Below are 16,425 nucleotides of genomic sequence, written 5' to 3'. Positions count from 1 at the left end.
AGGTTGTTCCAAAGCTGGGGGGCGTTATAAGAAAAGGCTCTTCCCCCGTATTGATTTTAAAATTCTATTATTAACATATAAAGCACTGCACGGGCTTGCTCCTGAATACCTCCAGGAACTTATTTCCTACTATGAACCCCCACGTCCACTAAGATCACAGAGTGCTGGTCTTTTATTAGTTCCACAAATGAATGAGGTAACAGTAGGGGGAAGAGCCTTTTCTTATAAGGCCCCCCAGATTTCTCACGCCGAAAAAAAAAATCTAGTTTATTTACCTCTGATCCTTATCTATGATTCAATGAGTTACAAGTTCGCTCCGGCAACAACCACTGGCGATCGATCGCGATATAATACTTAATTTGTGTCCATTTTACACCCCGCCCGGTAACAATTCACGTTGTGACTCGAGTCCCCACCTCTGGTCTATACCTTTTAGATATGAAAAGGATTCTGCTGTCCATTTGGAAGAACTTGATGTGGACTCAAGCAGTAGGTGAAAAGAAAACTCTACATGACCAAACAGAATCTTACAGAATATTGCACACTAGTGTCACACCAATTACTGTTTAATGCAGACAATTTATTATGTACACATGTTGTATTCAATGTGTCTTTGATTACCTTCATCTTCTAATGCTTGTTCTGTCCTCTGCTGTTCTGTTCGAGTTGTGCTCAAAAGGTATGGGTGGAAAAATGAAAAAGACCAAGTCAGCCAAAACTCATAAAGAGTGAAAAATATAAAATGTCATTGCATCAATCATGATTCAGTAATAAAAATGTTGGTGTCCTGTATCAACCTCTCTTCAATGTCTATACCTTTTAGATATGAAAAGGATTCTGCTGTCCATTTGGAACAACCTGATGTGGACTCAAGCAGTAGGTGAAAAGAAAACTCTACATGACCAAACAGAATCTTAGAGAATATTGCACACTAGTGTCACACCAATTACTGTTTAATGCAGACAATTTATTATGTACACATGTTGTATTCAATGTGTCTTTGATTACCTTCATCTTCTAATGCTTGTTCTGTCCTCTGCTGTTCCGTTCGAGTTGTGCTTAAAAGGTATGGGTGGAAAAATGAAAAAGACCAAGTCAGCCAAAACTCATAAAGAGTGAAAAATATAAAATGTCATTGCATAAATCATGATTCAGTAATGAAAATATTGGTGTCCTGCATGACACTCTCTTCAATGTCTATACCTTTTAGATATGAAAAAGATTCTGCTGTCCATTTGAAAGAACCTGATGTGGACTTAAACAGTAGGTGAAAAGAAAACTCTACATGACCAAACAGAATCTTACAGAATATTGCACACTAGTGTCACACCAATTACTGTTTAATGCTGATAATTTATTATGTACACATGTTGTATTCAATGTGTCTTTGATTACCTTCATCTTCTAATGCTTGTTCTGTCTTCTGCTGTTCTGTTCGAGTTGTGCTCAAAAGGTATAGGTGGAAAAATGAAAAAGACCAAGTCAGCCAAAACTCATAAAGAGTGAAAAATATAAAAAACTCATTGCATCAATCATGATTCAGTAATAAAAATGTTGGTGTCCTGTATCAACCTCTCTTCAATGTCTTTACCTTTTAGATATGAAAGGATTCTGCTGTCCATTTGGAAAAACCTGATGTGGACTCAAGCAGTAGGTGAAAAGAAAACTCTACATGACCAAACAGAATCTTACAGAATATTGCACAGTAGTGTCACACCAATTACTGTTTAATGCTGACAATTTATTATGTACACATGTTGTATTCAATGTGTCTTTGATTACCTTCATCTTCTAATACTTGTTCTGTCCTCTGCTGTTCTGTTCGAGTTGTGCTCAAAAGGTATGGGTGGAAAAATGTAAAAGACCAAGTCAGACAAAACTCATAAAGAGTGAAAAATATAAAATGTCATTGCATCAATCATGATTCAGTAATAAAAATGTTGGTGTCCTGTATCGAATTCTCTTTAATGTCTTTACCTTTTACATATGAAAAGGATTCTGCTGTCCATTTGGAAGAACCTGATGTGGACTCAAGCAGTAGGTGAAAAGAAAACTCTACATGACCAAACAGAATCTTACAGAATACAGGTGCTGGTCTTTTATTAGTTCCACAAATTAATAAGGTAACAGTAGGGGGAAGAGCCTTTTCTTATAAGGCCCCCCAGATTTCTCACGCCGAAAAAAAAAATCTAGTTTATTTACCTCTGATCCTTATCTATGATTCAATGAGTTACTAGTTCGCTCTGGCACCAACCACTGGCGATCGATCGATCGCGATATAATACTTAATTTGTGTCCATTTTACACCCCGCCCGGTAACAATTCACGTTCGCTGACCCCCCCATTTGATTGGTTGTGCTGCAGCTCATGCACACACACATACACACACACACAACGTACAGAGTGTGGAAAAGCAGAGGACCGGTCTGCGTCAGAAGGACGGAAATGAAATTAATGGGGTGCACTTTATAAATATTAATATGCGTTTTAAAATTTAGATTTGGGGTAAAAAAATCAAGTCTTTGCAAGTAAACAGGTTCAAGTCCAATTCAAGTCCCAAGTTATTGGTGTAAAAGTCCAAGTCAAGTCTAAGTCTCTGAATATTTTTTCAAGTCAGGTCAAAAGTCTTAATATTAATGACTCGAGTCTGACTCGAGTCCAAGTCATGTGACTCGAGTCCCCACCTCTGATGGCAACTAAAAATATGCCCTGTTGGCTATCAGCAGTGTTGGGTAAGTTACTTTTAAAAAGTAATCCGTTACAGTTACAAGTTACCTTGTTTAAAATGTAATTGTAGTGTAACTTTTCTGATTACTTTTGAAAAGTAATGTAACTAATTACTTTTGGATTACATTTTGATTACTTTAAGGTTTAAATGAGTATTGACGCATGATCAACATTTAATTTTTGAGAACTGACAGTGTGAACCTTAAAAGAGTACTAAGCTGAGAGAGAATTGCTGACAGGCAATCACAGGAGGTCCACAAGAAGAGATGCCTGCACCAGGCATGTAAGATCAGACTACTGTCATCGGGCCATGCTCTTTTCTGCTCCTCCCCCAGGCTCTACCATTTTCACAGTTTGCGGACTAACACAAGCAGGTTCAGAAACCACTTCTTTCCCACAGCGGTCACCTTATTGAACTCTTCCCAAAGACCATTCTTTCCTTCCCCTCTATCCATACCTTACCATCCATACAAAATCTGTACAGTGTTCCTCTTCAATTCACATTTGTATAGCCCTATCTACAGTGGTATAGGATAATCTGTATGATTCCATCTGTATTTATCACATTTATTTATGCCATGCTATTTTTCTTTGCCCTGTGCATTGTACTGCCATAACTACATTACACACACATGCATTTCCCTAGGTAATTTATCTACTCTGCACATATCTATTAACCATCTTTACTTACACTAGCTGTAACTAACTGCATTGTATCTCTAAATACTGCATTCTATACAATCTGCACGTGTTGCACTTGATTAGATACCAAACTGCATTTCATTACTTCATACAAATTTAATTCAAATGTATTGCTTGTCGAACGGTAGGTCTAAGATAGGTCCAATGATAGCCTACCAATTGGGTAGGCTAGGTCGTGTCATAGACATCGCAGGCATGAAAATGGGTCAGGGGTTAAAAAGGTGAAAAGACCAGGGGGCGGGGCATGTGACGTCATGGGTATACTGCAACGGGGGGGGGGGGGGTTGGCTGCTGGTGTACGGGGATACAGCGACAGGTGATGTCAAATATTACGGAGCTCGTAAGGCGACGTTAGTATCTCGTTCCCACGCGTTAATAAGTCGTGGCCACGCGTTATTTATTTTTTTTTACATGATGTCACCTTACGGGCTCCGTAAAATATAGTAAAATCCATTAAAAAATTTTTTTTTGACTGTCATGTCAATGGATTCAATGTAAACGCAATCCGTAAACGCAAGAAGCCGCTTTCGCCATTCCGGGGCTCAGTCAAAACCATTACGTCTTAATGAACCAATACATACATCAGCGGCGAAAACTATTGTAAAAATACCAGGTTTACGTGTTTTTATTTTCTAACATGAGCTAAAACACAGGGTAGACTCAAACGACAAGAGTTTACAACTTCATCTTCAACCTTTTCAGCCCTGGTGCGAATGTGATCCTCACACGTCCCTGGATTCACCAGTTACAACTACAGACACACTAGAAAAACAATCTTGTTTCTTATTTTATGTCACCGTTAACTACACGGGGTTGACGCGAACTTAAATAGGTAGATAGATGGGCCTATTATCACAAGAGCTTGTGGCTAGATCTGACAGTGTTCAACACTGTAGCGAACGGCAGTAACTTTGTTTTACCGCAAAATATGAAAACGATTGAAACCATTAATAACCCAATTAAATCCACCCAATTAAAAATGTACGATCCGGTAAATGTAGTGGTAAATGTACGATGTGGTAAATGTAGTGGTAAATGTACGATGTGGTAAATGTAGTGGTAAATGTACGCTCTTCTGACTTGTCCGCGGTGTAGCACTAGGTCCTGCTTCTCGTCCCGCTTAGCAGTAAATGAATAACATGAATGAAGAACGTTGGTAAGATTGAAACGCTATTTGGCCTCTATGAAGGTTCTGGGCGGAAACTGCTGGCCACTGTCATTGAAATAGCCAATTTCGGAAGTGCTCTGTTTGCTAATTAAGTCAATATGATAATTAAAATATAATCTCCCGACCCCCCCCCCCCCCACACACAAACAAAAAACTCATCGGATCTACACGATTCACGTAGGTCACCCTTTTCAACTTCAAAACGGCGAATTTCGCCGAAAGGTGACAGATTTTCATGCCTGCATCGACAAACGTTTTTCCAACACCAAACAGTAATAAATATTCATTTGATACCGTCTGTCATTGTCTCTAATAGTCATGTATGATTCCAGCGAATACCTGTTTAGGACTTTAAACAGCTAATTTGGTTAGCCTGTAAATCAAGCTAGCATGCTAAAGAACAAACACATTCAAGTGAATGGTAGTAGCTAGCCTAGCAGGTAGCTAACTGTGGAAACCACAGTGTGACGGTCAGCATACCTTGCTGTTAGCTCGCTTACAACCTCAATAGTGGTTGCCTTCTGATCGGAAATAAACCTCCAAACTCCGAAATTTACACAAAGGCTTGGCATAATCACAAATAGTTGCCGATGGTGGCACATGGTTCACATTTATTGACAACACGAAAACAAAACAAACGCTTCTTAAATGTCCAGTGCTTGAAGGCGTCTGTCATTGCTGCTTGAGCTGAAACTGAACCGCGCGTTTGCAAGCGGGAAACAAGCGGCAAACGGCGATGTAGGGCGCAAAGCAATAAAAATATCATTAAATATTTCGCAAAGGTTTTTGTTTATATTTTTAAAATGTAACTAAAATTATAAGATATACATGAACGAAATCATTTAACTGAATTCATGAAGTCATTTAACTGTTCATGATGCCGAAATGAACTTGATATTCATTCGATAATTTACATACATGTTATGATAATATGTATATATATTCAGATTGAGGAGAAAAAATAACGTTGATACATGGCAACTAAAAATAGGCCCTGTTGGCTATCAGGCACCGGTCAAATCAGCACTGGGCTTTTTTTTTTTTTTTTTTTTTTTTGTTTTTGTCTTTTTTTCGTTTTTTTGGTATACCTTTTTTTGTTACACTTAATCTAGCGTGGGGTTCGAACCCGGGTCTTGCTGACCCAAGTGCTTCAATGACCAGTGCCCTACCCATTAGGCCAACATAGGGCCGCTTACGGATCAAAATTCATAATATACAAAGTTAAAATACACATATGCGCATGCGCATTGCGATTACGACGTCAGGATATCCGGCACATTTCAAATTCTGTGCATTGACATAATGTCATGAGATGGACTGAACAGCTTTTGTATAGTGGAAAGGTGATTTTGATATACACGAAGGAAGTCATTTAAATAAAGTCATGAAGTCATTTAACTGTCCAAGGTGCTGAAATGAACTTGATATTCATTGGATATTTTACGTATATATTATAAATAATGCATAGTTCGATTTTTCAGATTGAACAAAAAAAAAAAAAAAAAAAACCGGTAGTGGCAACTAAAAATGTGCCCTGTTGGCTATCAGGCACCGGTGAGGTGGGCACTGGGTATTGATCTATTGGCCCTTGTGATCCTCCTGTAACTGAGCCCGTCATTCTCATCACTGTCATTAAGAAACCTAGCGCAGCGCGTTTCCTCTCGGCTCCCTGATCCAGGGCCTCCACGCTCAATATCATTATTGAAGTTATGGGGTCACACACCCGGTGGCGGATTTGAACTCTCGTCGTTCTGCGTGACTGACCAGTGCGCTACCCATTACGCCAAGAACGGGCAATGTCAAAGGTCAAAAATTCATAATATACAAAGATAAAATATTCGAAACGTGCGCATGCGCATTGCGATTATGCCGTGACACCGCACCAACGGATAAACCTCTCAAAGAAGCCTATGTTTCAAGCACAAAGTGGACTTTTGCTTTCTTTCCATTTTATTTCACCTATAGTTATAGTTTGAAACGATTTATCGTATTAAATTACTAATTTCATCAGGCGTTTTAAGAACCCACCTTGAATTAACCTTCATTTTATGATTACTTTCATTCCATAAACCCCAGGCGCTTATTTGGATTGAAACATTAGTCCCATGACCAACACACTTTTGTATCCACACTTTTTGTAGTTTTTAAAACAGACTATTCATATATAAGGCCACTGGAAACATGTCAGCACCGGCTAAGTCTCTTTATTAAGAGCTGAGCAGATCTCTCCAAAAGCCGCCGGGCGCAGTGGCGCGTACCTGTAATCCACGTTACTTGGAGGCTGAGCTTGGAGGAGCTTGTGAGTTCGGGGCTTCTGGGCTGCACCGCGCTGTGTTGATCGGTTGTCCGCACTAAGCTCGCTGTCGATATGGTGTCCCTGAGGGAGCTTCGGGCCACCAGGTCGGAAACAGAGCAGGTCAAAGCCCCCTTACCGATCAGTAGTGGGAGCGCATCTGAGAACAGACGCTGTAGCGCAGCCCGAGCGATAAAGTGTGACCGAACCTTTTACAGCGCACCTGTCTGACTTTTGTGCTGGAACCTGCTTGACTGATTTTATGTCTAAAACTCATCTCAACGTGTTTGATTAGCTCGTTAATTTAGCATCAGAATTAAAGTGATAATTTCGTGCCAAATCTGAGGCTAACAAAAACTGTTTGGATTTTAACTGGCAGATTACGAGCAAAATGAGTTAACCACAACAGCAATGAACTCATTTTATTGCCTTGTAAAGCATATAAAATTATAAAATTGTTGTGATTTCTGGAACATTCCAAATTCGGCACGTTGATAATGCGATAGGATTCAGTGCAATGTTGATATTGATATACATGAACGAAATCATTTAACTGAATTCATGAAGTCATTTAACTGTCCATGATGCCGAAATGAACTTGATATTCATTCGATAATTTACATACACGTTATGATAATATGTATATATAACAGTGGCGTGCACACATAGACATCAGGTGGTGCTAAAGCACCACCAACTCTGCCCTTTATCCACGAAAGTGCCCTTTTGAAACTTCGTTTTTTTTTATTATTATTATTATCATTTTACTGAGGTCGGCTTGAAATGATCTTTTGAAAGCCTGAGCGATTAAAAACAATGCCCTGAAATGAGCCACCACCTCACACACCCGACCTCTCTCTTCCTTTAACACCAGATGCGCTGCAGCAGTTCAGTTCAGCGAGTGGAAGGAAGCGTCTTCAGCACAGCACACACGCTCACAGATAGACTTCTTCTCCCGTCCCCACCAGCCAGGTCACATACACATCAAGTCAAATCGTACCGTTTGCCCTCTAAGCCCAACGTGAAATCATTTTCTTGTGTTGTAAAATGTCTCATACAGCACTAAACTACTAAGCATTTTTAGCCGACTGGTCACCTGATAAACTAGTCGCACTAGCCCAAATCAATGATAGATAACGTGAGGACGACCACATACAAATAATTAAGGTAGAGTTTGCAAATCTATGTGTTAAGCTGAACGTCTTCTGTTGTATAGGTTTTGTTAGGCAACATAAATTACATTCATTTGTGAAAGAAGAAACGGGAAGTTCCCCATTACCTGTGAAAAATGCCCATCTGCATTCATGTAATGACAACATTCAGTAGCCTATAACTCCTTCTCCTACTTTACGGTCTTTTACTGTCTTAATTGTAGGCCTATATTGATTTACTAATTGCAAAATATATGCAACAAGGCCTGCAGTCAGTGGAGGGTAAACAGAAGTTACCTGAAGGACATGACTGTATATTGGATATGAGGTGGGACCAAGTCAGTGTTTTGCAAGTCTCAAGTAAGTCCAAGTCTTTATCCTCAAGTCCCGAGTCAAGTCTCAAGCAAAGACAGTCAAGTCAAGTCAAGTCTCGAGTCAAGACAGGCAACAGTCAAGTCAAGTCCCAAGTCTGAAACTTGGAATTTCAAGTCCTTTCGAGTCTTTTTTTTTTTAACCAATGTTGCAGGTATATTTTAAATGTAAATAATAGACATGTGTTCTTTTTTAAATCTGTATTCTCCTCAAATCTTGATAAAACATGTGCAACTGAAAACACAAAGTATAAAACAAATTTAAATTACACCTCTTTATTGCACAGTTCAATTTGTTAAAATTAGCTGCAAAAATATTCATACTTTAAACTACAATTTTCCAGAAATAAATATTCTGTGAAAAAGTCATAAGTAGAACTCCATGTTCAAATAAAAAGTGCTGATATTTTCACAGTACAATACAAAGAACCATAACAGCATTTTTCCCTCTCTTCTCTTATCTGGTTTCTTGGAGAACATGTGTGTCCATATGTGAGTGACACAAGACAAACAAATATAAGAACTGAACAATGAACAGGAATCAGGAATGCAACTTTAGACATTTCAGTAAACTATTCTGCATTGCATTTGCAAAAGACCAAACTGGCCAAAAGTCTGTATGTCATTTGTGCACGATGAGGCCGTAGAATGATGTCCCCATAGCTGAAAACTCGCTCCACTTTTGTCAATTTTTTTTTTCTCGACGTAGATGTCTTCAAATACACAATCCATGCTGAGATAGAACTGGATATGATGGTGACAGAGAGAGGCTCTCTTCCCTGAGTTCAGATACAGAACCCCGGGTTGCCAACTCTCACGCATTGAGCGTGAGACACACGCATTTGACTGTCTTCACACGCTCTCACGCCACACATCCGATTTCAATCAATCAATCAAATTTTATTTATATAGCGCTTTTTACAACAGTTGTTGTCACAAAGCAGCTTTACAAGTGCCGAGTCCTAGCCCCCAGTGAGCAAGCCAAGGGCGACAGTGGCAAGGAAAAACTCCCTAGTTTTTTGCATGAGGAAGAAACCTTGAGAGGAACCAAGACTCAGGAGGGGAACCCTTCCTCCTCTGGCCGACACCGGTCACCATGACAACAACAACAATTTAAACAGAAAGAAATAAAGAAAAGGAAAAGATGTAGTAATGTCCATCATGGTGTAGGCTCATCCGGTCAGGCAGTAGGTGGCTGGCACTGGATGGATCGCTTGTCTCTCCTCATCTCATTTTTCCTCGAGCAGGCGGGCAGCCATGTGGAGAAAATAAAACAGGGAAAATTAGCTCTGTATGAGGACATATACAGGACAGATAAAATTAAACACATTTCAGGAGTGTGGCAGCAACTCCGGCATTAAGTTAAACTATTACAGCCTAGCTAAAAAGGCAGAACCAGAAGGTAACATAGGCTTGGGGGCATTCTGAGACAATGGCATCCATCCACTGCCCTGTCAACAAACTTGAGTGACCACGAGCAGTGACAGGACGACAGCACCAGCGCCCCAGTCTACCATAAAACCCTTCGTCTATAAACCCCTGGATCTGTACATTTATCTAAGGGGGGATATTAATTATCAAACGCTAAACCAAATAGGTGGGTTTTCAACCTAGACTTAAAGATTTTGACTGTGTCAGAGTCCCGTATGCAATTTGGAAGGTTGTTCCAAAGCTGGGGGGCGTTATAAGAAAAGGCTCTTCCCCCGTATTGATTTTAAAATTCTATTATTAACATATAAAGCACTGCACGGGCTTGCTCCTGAATACCTCCAGGAACTTATTTCCTACTATGAACCCCCACGTCCACTAAGATCACAGAGTGCTGGTCTTTTATTAGTTCCACAAATGAATGAGGTAACAGTAGGGGGAAGAGCCTTTTCTTATAAGGCCCCCCAGATTTCTCACGCCGAAAAAAAAAATCTAGTTTATTTACCTCTGATCCTTATCTATGATTCAATGAGTTACAAGTTCGCTCCGGCAACAACCACTGGCGATCGATCGCGATATAATACTTAATTTGTGTCCATTTTACACCCCGCCCGGTAACAATTCACGTTGTGACTCGAGTCCCCACCTCTGGTCTATACCTTTTAGATATGAAAAGGATTCTGCTGTCCATTTGGAAGAACTTGATGTGGACTCAAGCAGTAGGTGAAAAGAAAACTCTACATGACCAAACAGAATCTTACAGAATATTGCACACTAGTGTCACACCAATTACTGTTTAATGCAGACAATTTATTATGTACACATGTTGTATTCAATGTGTCTTTGATTACCTTCATCTTCTAATGCTTGTTCTGTCCTCTGCTGTTCTGTTCGAGTTGTGCTCAAAAGGTATGGGTGGAAAAATGAAAAAGACCAAGTCAGCCAAAACTCATAAAGAGTGAAAAATATAAAATGTCATTGCATCAATCATGATTCAGTAATAAAAATGTTGGTGTCCTGTATCAACCTCTCTTCAATGTCTATACCTTTTAGATATGAAAAGGATTCTGCTGTCCATTTGGAACAACCTGATGTGGACTCAAGCAGTAGGTGAAAAGAAAACTCTACATGACCAAACAGAATCTTAGAGAATATTGCACACTAGTGTCACACCAATTACTGTTTAATGCAGACAATTTATTATGTACACATGTTGTATTCAATGTGTCTTTGATTACCTTCATCTTCTAATGCTTGTTCTGTCCTCTGCTGTTCCGTTCGAGTTGTGCTTAAAAGGTATGGGTGGAAAAATGAAAAAGACCAAGTCAGCCAAAACTCATAAAGAGTGAAAAATATAAAATGTCATTGCATAAATCATGATTCAGTAATGAAAATATTGGTGTCCTGCATGACACTCTCTTCAATGTCTATACCTTTTAGATATGAAAAAGATTCTGCTGTCCATTTGAAAGAACCTGATGTGGACTTAAACAGTAGGTGAAAAGAAAACTCTACATGACCAAACAGAATCTTACAGAATATTGCACACTAGTGTCACACCAATTACTGTTTAATGCTGATAATTTATTATGTACACATGTTGTATTCAATGTGTCTTTGATTACCTTCATCTTCTAATGCTTGTTCTGTCTTCTGCTGTTCTGTTCGAGTTGTGCTCAAAAGGTATAGGTGGAAAAATGAAAAAGACCAAGTCAGCCAAAACTCATAAAGAGTGAAAAATATAAAAAACTCATTGCATCAATCATGATTCAGTAATAAAAATGTTGGTGTCCTGTATCAACCTCTCTTCAATGTCTTTACCTTTTAGATATGAAAGGATTCTGCTGTCCATTTGGAAAAACCTGATGTGGACTCAAGCAGTAGGTGAAAAGAAAACTCTACATGACCAAACAGAATCTTACAGAATATTGCACAGTAGTGTCACACCAATTACTGTTTAATGCTGACAATTTATTATGTACACATGTTGTATTCAATGTGTCTTTGATTACCTTCATCTTCTAATACTTGTTCTGTCCTCTGCTGTTCTGTTCGAGTTGTGCTCAAAAGGTATGGGTGGAAAAATGTAAAAGACCAAGTCAGACAAAACTCATAAAGAGTGAAAAATATAAAATGTCATTGCATCAATCATGATTCAGTAATAAAAATGTTGGTGTCCTGTATCGAATTCTCTTTAATGTCTTTACCTTTTACATATGAAAAGGATTCTGCTGTCCATTTGGAAGAACCTGATGTGGACTCAAGCAGTAGGTGAAAAGAAAACTCTACATGACCAAACAGAATCTTACAGAATACAGGTGCTGGTCTTTTATTAGTTCCACAAATTAATAAGGTAACAGTAGGGGGAAGAGCCTTTTCTTATAAGGCCCCCCAGATTTCTCACGCCGAAAAAAAAAATCTAGTTTATTTACCTCTGATCCTTATCTATGATTCAATGAGTTACTAGTTCGCTCTGGCACCAACCACTGGCGATCGATCGATCGCGATATAATACTTAATTTGTGTCCATTTTACACCCCGCCCGGTAACAATTCACGTTCGCTGACCCCCCCATTTGATTGGTTGTGCTGCAGCTCATGCACACACACATACACACACACACAACGTACAGAGTGTGGAAAAGCAGAGGACCGGTCTGCGTCAGAAGGACGGAAATGAAATTAATGGGGTGCACTTTATAAATATTAATATGCGTTTTAAAATTTAGATTTGGGGTAAAAAAATCAAGTCTTTGCAAGTAAACAGGTTCATGTCCAATTCAAGTCCCAAGTTATTGGTGTAAAAGTCCAAGTCAAGTCTAAGTCTCTGAATATTTTTTCAAGTCAGGTCAAAAGTCTTAATATTAATGACTCGAGTCTGACTCGAGTCCAAGTCATGTGACTCGAGTCCCCACCTCTGATGGCAACTAAAAATATGCCCTGTTGGCTATCAGCAGTGTTGGGTAAGTTACTTTTAAAAAGTAATCCGTTACAGTTACAAGTTACCTTGTTTAAAATGTAATTGTAGTGTAACTTTTCTGATTACTTTTGAAAAGTAATGTAACTAATTACTTTTGGATTACATTTTGATTACTTTAAGGTTTAAATGAGTATTGACGCATGATCAACATTTAATTTTTGAGAACTGACAGTGTGAACCTTAAAAGAGTACTAAGCTGAGAGAGAATTGCTGACAGGCAATCACAGGAGGTCCACAAGAAGAGATGCCTGCACCAGGCATGTAAGATCAGACTACTGTCATCGGGCCATGCTCTTTTCTGCTCCTCCCCCAGGCTCTACCATTTTCACAGTTTGCGGACTAACACAAGCAGGTTCAGAAACCACTTCTTTCCCACAGCGGTCACCTTATTGAACTCTTCCCAAAGACCATTCTTTCCTTCCCCTCTATCCATACCTTACCATCCATACAAAATCTGTACAGTGTTCCTCTTCAATTCACATCTGTATAGCCCTATCTACAGTGGTATAGGATAATCTGTATGATTCCATCTGTATTTATCACATTTATTTATGCCATGCTATTTTTCTTTGCCCTGTGCATTGTATTGCCATAACTACATTACACACACATGCATTTCCCTAGGTAATTTATCTACTCTGCACATATCTATTAACCATCTTTACTTACACTAGCTGTAACTAACTGCATTGTATCTCTAAATACTGCATTCTATACAATCTGCACGTGTTGCACTTGATTAGATACCAAACTGCATTTCATTACTTCATACAAATTTAATTCAAATGTATTGCTTGTCGAACGGTAGGTCTAAGATAGGTCCAATGATAGCCTACCAATTGGGTAGGCTAGGTCGTGTCATAGACATCGACAAACGTTTTTCCAACACCAAACAGTAATAAATATTCATTTGATACCGTCTGTCATTGTCTCTAATAGTCATGTATGATTCCAGCGAATACCTGTTTAGGACTTTAAACAGCTAATTTGGTTAGCCTGTAAATCAAGCTAGCATGCTAAAGAACAAACACATTCAAGTGAATGGTAGTAGCTAGCCTAGCAGGTAGCTAACTGTGGAAACCACAGTGTGACGGTCAGCATACCTTGCTGTTAGCTCGCTTACAACCTCAATAGTGGTTGCCTTCTGATCGGAAATAAACCTCCAAACTCCGAAATTTACACAAAGGCTTGGCATAATCACAAATAGTTGCCGATGGTGGCACATGGTTCACATTTATTGACAACACGAAAACAAAACAAACGCTTCTTAAATGTCCAGTGCTTGAAGGCGTCTGTCATTGCTGCTTGAGCTGAAACTGAACCGCGCGTTTGCAAGCGGGAAACAAGCGGCAAACGGCGATGTAGGGCGCAAAGCAATAAAAATATCATTAAATATTTCGCAAAGGTTTTTGTTTATATTTTTAAAATGTAACTAAAATTATAAGATATACATGAACGAAATCATTTAACTGAATTCATGAAGTCATTTAACTGTTCATGATGCCGAAATGAACTTGATATTCATTCGATAATTTACATACATGTTATGATAATATGTATATATATTCAGATTGAGGAGAAAAAATAACGTTGATACATGGCAACTAAAAATAGGCCCTGTTGGCTATCAGGCACCGGTCAGATCAGCACTGGGCTTTTTTTTTTTTTTGTTTTTTTTTGTTTTTGTCTTTTTTTCGTTTTTTTGGTATACCTTTTTTTGTTACACTTAACCTAGCGTGGGGTTCGAACCCGGGTCTTGCTGACCCAAGTGCTTCAATGACCAGTGCCCTACCCATTAGGCCAACATAGGGCCGCTTACGGATGAAAATTCATAATATACAAAGTTAAAATACACGACATATGCGCATGCGCATTGCGATTACGACGTCAGGATATCCGGCACATTTCAAATTCTGTGCATTGACATAATGTCATGAGATGGACTGAACAGCTTTTGTATAGTGGAAAGGTGATTTTGATATACACGAAGGAAGTCATTTAAATAAAGTCATGAAGTCATTTAACTGTCCAAGGTGCTGAAATGAACTTGATATTCATTGGATATTTTACGTATATATTATAAATAATGCATAGTTCGATTTTTCAGATTGAAAAAAAAAAATAAAAAAAAAAAACCGGTAGTGGCAACTAAAAATGTGCCCTGTTGGCTATCAGGCACCGGTGAGGTGGGCACTGGGTATTGATCTATTGGCCCTTGTGATCCTCCTGTAACTGAGCCCGTCATTCTCATCACTGTCATTAAGAAACCTAGCGCAGCGCGTTTCCTCTCGGCTCCCTGATCCAGGGCCTCCACGCTCAATATCATTATTGAAGTTATGGGGTCACACACCCGGTGGCGGATTTGAACTCTCGTCGTTCTGCGTGACTGACCAGTGCGCTACCCATTACGCCAAGAACGGGCAATGTCAAAGGTCAAAAATTCATAATATACAAAGATAAAATATTCGAAACGTGCGCATGCGCATTGCGATTATGCCGTGACACCGCACCAACGGATAAACCTCTCAAAGAAGCCTATGTTTCAAGCACAAAGTGGACTTTTGCTTTCTTTCCATTTTATTTCACCTATAGTTATAGTTTGAAACGATTTATCGTATTAAATTACTAATTTCATCAGGCGTTTTAAGAACCCACCTTGAATTAACCTTCATTTTATGATTACTTTCATTCCATAAACCCCAGGCGCTTATTTGGATTGAAACATTAGTCCCATGACCAACACACTTTTGTATCCACACTTTTTGTAGTTTTTAAAACAGACTATTCATATATAAGGCCACTGGAAACATGTCAGCACCAGCTAAGTCTCTTTATTAAGAGCTGAGCAGATCTCTCCAAAAGCCGCCGGGCGCAGTGGCGCGTACCTGTAATCCACGTTACTTGGAGGCTGAGCTTGGAGGAGCTTGTGAGTTCGGGGCTTCTGGGCTGCACCGCGCTGTGTTGATCGGTTGTCCGCACCAAGCTCGCTGTCGATATGGTGTCCCTGAGGGAGCTTCGGGCCACCAGGTCGGAAACAGAGCAGGTCAAAGCCCCCTTACCGATCAGTAGTGGGAGCGCATCTGAGAACAGACGCTGTAGCGCAGCCCGAGCGATAAAGTGTGACCGAACCTTTTACAGCGCACCTGTCTGACTTTTGTGCTGGAACCTGCTTGACTGATTTTATGTCTAAAACTCATCTCAACGTGTTTGATTAGCTCGTTAATTTAGCATCAGAATTAAAGTGATAATTTCGTGCCAAATCTGAGGCTAACAAAAACTGTTTGGATTTTAACTGGCAGATTACGAGCAAAATGAGTTAACCACAACAGCAATGAACTCATTTTATTGCCTTGTAAAGCATATAAAATTATAAAATTGTTGTGATTTCTGGAACATTCCAAATTCGGCACGTTGATAATGCGATAGGATTCAGTGCAATGTTGATATTGATATACATGAACGAAATCATTTAACTGAATTCATGAAGTCATTTAACTGTCCATGATGCCGAAATGAACTTGATATTCATTCGATAATTTACATACACGTTATGATAATATGTATATATAACAGTGGCGTGCACACATAGACATCAGGTGGTGCTAA

General features: G+C 39.3%; 2 long non-coding RNA genes across 2 annotated transcripts; both read right to left on the bottom strand.

The window, feature by feature from the left end:
- Window positions 1-248: 248 nt before the first annotated feature.
- Window positions 249-1,857, bottom strand: LOC143500379 (uncharacterized). Its single transcript, XR_013126768.1, has 3 exons — window positions 1,396-1,857; window positions 1,204-1,255; window positions 249-1,058 (listed from the first exon to the last, which is right to left on the bottom strand). It is a non-coding gene; the product is annotated as an uncharacterized LOC143500379 (long non-coding RNA).
- An 8,461-nt stretch (window positions 1,858-10,318) lies between these two features.
- LOC143500380 (uncharacterized) lies at window positions 10,319-11,898 on the bottom strand. Its single transcript, XR_013126769.1, has 3 exons — window positions 11,466-11,898; window positions 11,274-11,325; window positions 10,319-11,128 (listed from the first exon to the last, which is right to left on the bottom strand). It is a non-coding gene; the product is annotated as an uncharacterized LOC143500380 (long non-coding RNA).
- Between the last annotated feature and the right edge of the window lie 4,527 nt (window positions 11,899-16,425).

This window comes from Brachyhypopomus gauderio, unplaced genomic scaffold (assembly GCF_052324685.1).
Source record: "Brachyhypopomus gauderio isolate BG-103 unplaced genomic scaffold, BGAUD_0.2 sc143, whole genome shotgun sequence".
Classification (NCBI taxonomy): Eukaryota; Metazoa; Chordata; class Actinopteri; order Gymnotiformes; family Hypopomidae; genus Brachyhypopomus; species Brachyhypopomus gauderio.
The sequence above is the reverse complement of the archived record's forward strand: the minus strand, read 5'-3'. Positions and strand labels throughout refer to the sequence as shown.